The 6,000-nt window shown below is 33.1% G+C and overlaps 1 protein-coding gene across 2 annotated transcripts in view; it reads right to left on the reverse strand.

The window, feature by feature from the left end:
- LOC144979923 (uncharacterized) overlaps positions 1 to 5,667 on the reverse strand; it is a 29,017-nt gene extending 23,350 nt beyond the window's left edge. The window contains exon 1 of one of the 2 annotated variants that reach the window (XM_078927208.1): positions 5,564 to 5,667. The gene's annotated coding sequence lies outside the window, so the exon portion shown is untranslated. Of the gene's footprint in view, positions 1 to 502; positions 805 to 5,563 lie in introns of those variants that run through there. The other variant, XM_078927210.1, reaches the window with a different exon arrangement.
- Between the last annotated feature and the right edge of the window lie 333 nt (positions 5,668 to 6,000).

The following is a 6,000-nucleotide window of genomic DNA, read 5'->3' on the forward strand; positions in this document are numbered from 1 at the left end:
AGAACAACTTCTCATCCCTTTGTTTAACGTCTATAAAAACTAATAAATATTTAGGATTTTAAAGAATCAAATCGTGCATGTCTCAACAGTTGCCATAGTTACGGTATCCATGTTTGATCTTTCTATTCGTTTTAAAGTGTCCAACTTCTTGGAATCTAAGTAGTGATAATGTTGCTGCTTGAATCTTGAAGAATTAAATAATAATGGTTAATACGGCTATGTGGTCTTGTGGTATGACACTCGCTCTCGGATCGGAAGGTCCTGGGTTCGAGACTTGCTCGGGGCATATTTGGAAGCTACTTGATAACATTTTCAGTTTTGAATCAATCTAAATTATTTTTAAAAATATATTTATTCTTTTTTCTTCTCTTCCTTATTTAAAAATAGGTATTTATACACCTGTCTATTAATTAATTTATTTATTTATTTAATTATTTTTTATGACTTTTTCTTTTTACTCACTGGTTATGTGAGGTTGTTCATTATAGCTCACGTCACCTACCTTTTTATTAGTTGTAATCAATGTCAAATCGTACGTGTAATTTGAAAACACAAATAAATCCTTTTAATCAATCTAGCTAGATGAGAACTTAATAAATCGTAAACGAAAGCAAATACACTTTATGCTTGTTTCTCCAGATGATCATAACTCCATAGTACGTATTTATTCGATACTCTAACGAGAAATGCTTTTTGTGTGTCATATTTATAGGGTACACCGCTTCTCATATAACGAAAAGGGGTTGCTTAACTTCATAGTCCGATAGTGTCCTATATTATTTTTAACTCGGTATAACCGGATCCGTTTCAATTTGTTCACACAGTTTTTAGTGATGACAAAAGCAAGATATGTTTTTGTAATAGTACTTAATCCGTTCAATGCGGAGTTCTATCGTATCCTGACCACTCATCTCATGTGATCTCATGCCATAAAACGATTTTATATAGGAGTAAATCAAACGCCAGAAATAATGTTTTTAAATTGAGCTTTATATAGCGCAATATCCACTAAATGTGCTCAAAGCGCTTTACAAGGGGTCCCTGGTCGACAGCAGAATTTAACATGTAGGATGGGACATGCCGCCTGTTAGGCGATATTACATTTTTTCGGACAAAGACAACGCTGTTATCGGACAGGTACTCATTTAACACCTGAGTACGGTGAGAGAATGTGAGTAAAGAGCCTTTTCCAAGGACCCAACTATGCGCCGAGCGCGAGGCTCGAACCCAGGACCTTCCGATCCGAAAGCGAGTGTCATACCACTAGACCACATAGCCGCATGAAGTACAAGTAAAATTCCATTTATCTCTTTATTTTTCTTTTTTTTTTATTTTTACCGTTAGGTCAGTAGATCCATGGATTCGGAGTTTATCCCGGTTTCCATGGCGTGAATGAAAAAAAAACAACAAAAAACAATAGCAATTGCAATGCTACTCTTTATATAGGACGCTAGTCTATTTCAAATTATTATTCGCCAGATCTAGCTGACCCAGGTACACATTCACCTCTGGGTGGACAGGGGGGGGGGCAGAATAAAAATTTCGACTTCATCCCGGGATCGAACTCAATCCCTTTGCATGTGAAGCGAGTATTGGGACCTCCATTTAGAAATAAACCAAACACAAAAAGCGAATATTTTTAATTTATTTATTTATCGAATTATGTATTTTTCTGTTGCTGTGATTTTGATAGTTTAAGGATCTATTCTCTCCAATAATAAATAAATAAAATCTTAAACAAAAGAAGAAGGAGTAGTAGTAGTAGTAGTAGTAGTAGTAGTAGTAGTAGTAGTAGTAGTAGTAGTAGTAGTAGTAGTAGTAGTAGTAGTAGTAGTAGTAGTAGTAGTAAGTAGTAGTAGTAGTAGTAGTAGTAGAGAAGAGAAGAAAGAAGTAGAGTAGTAGTAGTAGTAGTAGTAGTAGTAGTAGAGTATTAGTAGTAGTAGTAGTAGTAGTAGTAGTAGTAGTAGTAGTAGTAGTAGTAGTAGTAGTAGTAGTAGTAGTTGTAGTAGTAGTAGTAATAGTAGTAGAAGTAGTAGTAGTAGGAGGAGGAGGAGGAGGAGGAAGAGGAGGAGGAGGAGGAAGAGGAGCAGGATGAAGAGGAGCAGGAGGAAGAGGAGGGGGGAAACAAAGAAAAAGTTGTGTTGAGTCTGCACGTTAATCAGATAGAAATTCTAATTTTGATGAAATTCGATTTCGTTGTTAAGGGTTAAATTTTCTCACTCTCAACTACCATGGACATATTTTGTCGATGACATGATTTTCAGATTGCTCATTATGTATCAACCTAACGTTGTAATTGTCTATTTGAGCCTTAGGGACAATGAAAAAGTGATATTTCCCAGCTATAGATTTACACAACATGGAGATATTCAACATTCTTTTTGGTTGCACAACAAAAGATCATAAATTCCTATTTATTGCAAGGTGTTTTGTGGTGATACTTTGTGTCAATACAATGAATTATTTTTCTACTTAAAAAAAAGAAGATCTTGAACTTTTATATATTGCAATATCCAATAAATATGCTCAAAGGGCCATACAGAAGGTACCAAGCCACCATCAACACTTAACATGTAAGACACCTGTGTGGCGTTCTACTTTTTTTTTCATTGGACAGTGACAACGCCTGAGGTCTACACCTGAGTTTGGTGACAGAGTATGAACAAAGAGGGTTTATCATTATTCGACCGTACGGTTTGATAATTTTTCGCATTACTCGACCGTACGGTTTGATAATTTTTCGCATTTTTTGACCGTATGCTACAAGGATACAATCTTGCTTTTCATACAGTGCGTCTTCTTCTACTGACAATATTTCGATGTCCATCACTGCCATGTCCATTCACAGAAGATTCTAATCCACACCAGTTGAGTGGAGTAGCTATGTGTAAATGCCTTACCCATGGACACAAAACGATGACCAGAGATTTTCATCATCACCCAACTGTCAGTGACCTCGGTCAACATGTCTGTGATGCAGTCAAATCAATAGAAGTCAGGCTCGTTGCGGGACATTTCTATCTACTCGGACAAAATATTAATATGTTTTCTGTTGTCTCACACGCCATCAGTAGAGACAAAAATTCAAGAATTGCATAATATATAAATTCATTTATAAATAAGCTAATTATTATGTCAAATGGAAATTATAGAAAATTACAAATTCTATTACGTTATCAGGACTTTGTAAATGATAGTAGTAATGAATTTTTATCATTACTGCTATAGAAATAAAACAGATTTTTACTGTAATAACTGGTAGAAGTTACGAGCAGAATGTACTAAAATTGAAACACATACACAATCTCATACATAATAATTCACACACACACACACACACACACACAAATACAACTCTCTCTCTCTCTCTCTCTCTCTCTATCTATCTATCTATCTCTCTCACACACTCTCTCTCTCTCTCTCTCTCTCTCAAACCATAAACAACAAATAAAGAATGCTTTCTGTATTTTGTACCTCCTCTGTATGTCGTTTCAGTTAACTCTCTCTCTCTCTCTCTCTCTCTCTCTCTCTCTCTCTCTCTCTCTCTCTCTCTCTCTCACACACACACACACACACACACTCACTCTCTCTCTCTCTCAAATTATCATAAACAACAAATAAAGAATGCTTTCTGTATTTTGTACCTCCTCTGTATGTCGTTTCAGTTAACTCGTCGTTCAAGTGTACAACCACCACCACCACCACCACCCCTCGTTACACCTTCAAGACAGGAAAACGAACGCCCCTTCTCTTAGCATGTCCCTTCTTCATTGTCATTTTGTTTACCTACCTCTCTCTCTTTCGTTGTCTTCTAAAAATTATAGTAACGATACGGTCCGATAATGTCCAGCATTATTATTTTAAAAATAATGCGCTTTTATATAGCACAATATCCACTAAACGTGCTCAAAGCGCTTTACAAGGGGTCGCTGGCCAACAGCAACACTTATCACATAGGACGAGACATGACGCCTGTTCGGCGATATTACAATTTTTCGGATAGAGACAACGCTGTTAACGGTCAGGCACTCATTTTACACCTGAGTACGGTGAGAGAATGTGAGTAAAAAGTTTTTTTTTTCCAAGGACTCAACTATGCGCGACCGAGGCTCAAACCCAGGACCTTCCGATCCGAAAGCGAGTGACATACCACTAGACCACATAATATATATTATCAGCGTACGGTTGATTAATCATTTCCTCTGTTTTTTTAAAGACTAAACGTTGCGACTCCCATAATAACGGGGAAACCCGAAACGTCCATACATTCTGTTTTCGTATTTTAAATTCTATTTCACATTATTATTTATTTCTTCGAGCTTCAAGCAGCACCATTTACATTGTTATTTACGACTCCCAGAGGGAGACTCGAACTGTATACTTACTGGACATAAGTCAAATGTCATACCACAATACGAAAAGCCCACCCCACCCCCCTTTCCCAAACAAAAATGTTTTAAAAATTAAAAAATAAACTGAACAGACTGGACACGAAGATATTTTATTTCCTTATTTTCTTTAAAAGTGTATTTTTAAAAACTAAACTAAAACACATTTCTAAACAAAGAACGTATATTATTTGCTTTACCGTAAAATTGATGAGTTATCATTTCCTAACTCTACAGTGAGTTTTTAAAATTATTTTTATTATTGACACAATTCAGGTTTGAATTACTCAAGAGCTATGTAAGATTTCATCAGACATTTTTTTTATTTTTGCCATATAGGCAGAATGTATTCAAGTTTTGATGAAACAAATTTTAACACTATAAGAAATTAAAAAAGAAAACACTGTATATCTATTTTTCAAAAATAAAATCATTTTTTATCACCAAGTTTATCCGAAATAATATTATTATTAATAATAATAATAATAATAATAATAATAATAATAATAATAATAATAATAATAATAATAATAATAATAATAATAATAATAATAATAATAATAATAATAATAATAATAATAATAATAAAAAAAATAATAATAATAATAATAATAATAATAATAATAATAATAATAATAATAATAATAATATAATAATAATAATGATAATAATAATAATAATAATAATAATAAAATAATAATAATAATAATAATAATAATAATAATAATAATAATAATAATAATATCCGATGGCCACGAAGGACTAGATATTCAAGTGGGATAGTGACATCTAAATTTTTTAGCTTTGCCTAATTTTTCTTACTTTTTCACAGTATTTTACTTTTTAAGCATTATTTGTGTATGATTAAAGTTTATTTATATTAACATATATAATAATAAATATCATATCTGAAGACAACGACGGACTAGATATACAAGTGGGGGTAAGCGACATCTTAACTTTTAAGCTTATTTTGAAAAGAGGGGCTTTGCCTAATTTTTCTTACATTTTCACAGTATTTTACCTGTTAAGCATTACTTGTATTTGATTAAAGTTGAATTATTTTCACACATATAATATACATATATATATATATATATATATATATATATATATATATATATATATATATATATATATTGCTGTTTACATAGAATAAATTCAAATTTACTTACATTTCAATAATAATTCCCAGATAGATAGATCTGGGAAAATGTTTGTTATTTTGAAACCTAAATAAATGCGCCCCTCCTTTTTATGCCACGACATTACTATAATTAGACTAAATTACGCTACTATATTCCTATTACTATTATTAATATTATTATAACTACTACTACTACTGTAAAAGGTACATGATGAAGGGAGGGAGAGAGAGAGAGAGAGAGAGAGAGAGAGAGAGAGAGAGAGAGCAATATGGCGTTGAAATAGAGCTATTAATTTCCTCCATTGCTTCCGCACAAGATAAAGTCATTAAACGCCATATCGTGATAATCTAGAGTATGTCGAATCTTTTACGGGGAAGAGGACAGAAGCCTATAGATAGTTCGAAGTTGACGTCACTCACGTCTTTATTATTGTTTTTTGCCATCCGCGTTTATGAGTAATTCTC

This window comes from Berghia stephanieae, chromosome 9, assembly GCF_034508935.2.
Source record: "Berghia stephanieae isolate SIO BIC M18660-M18661 chromosome 9, UCSD_Bste_1.3, whole genome shotgun sequence".
In the NCBI taxonomy this organism is placed as follows: Eukaryota; Metazoa; Mollusca; class Gastropoda; order Nudibranchia; family Aeolidiidae; genus Berghia; species Berghia stephanieae.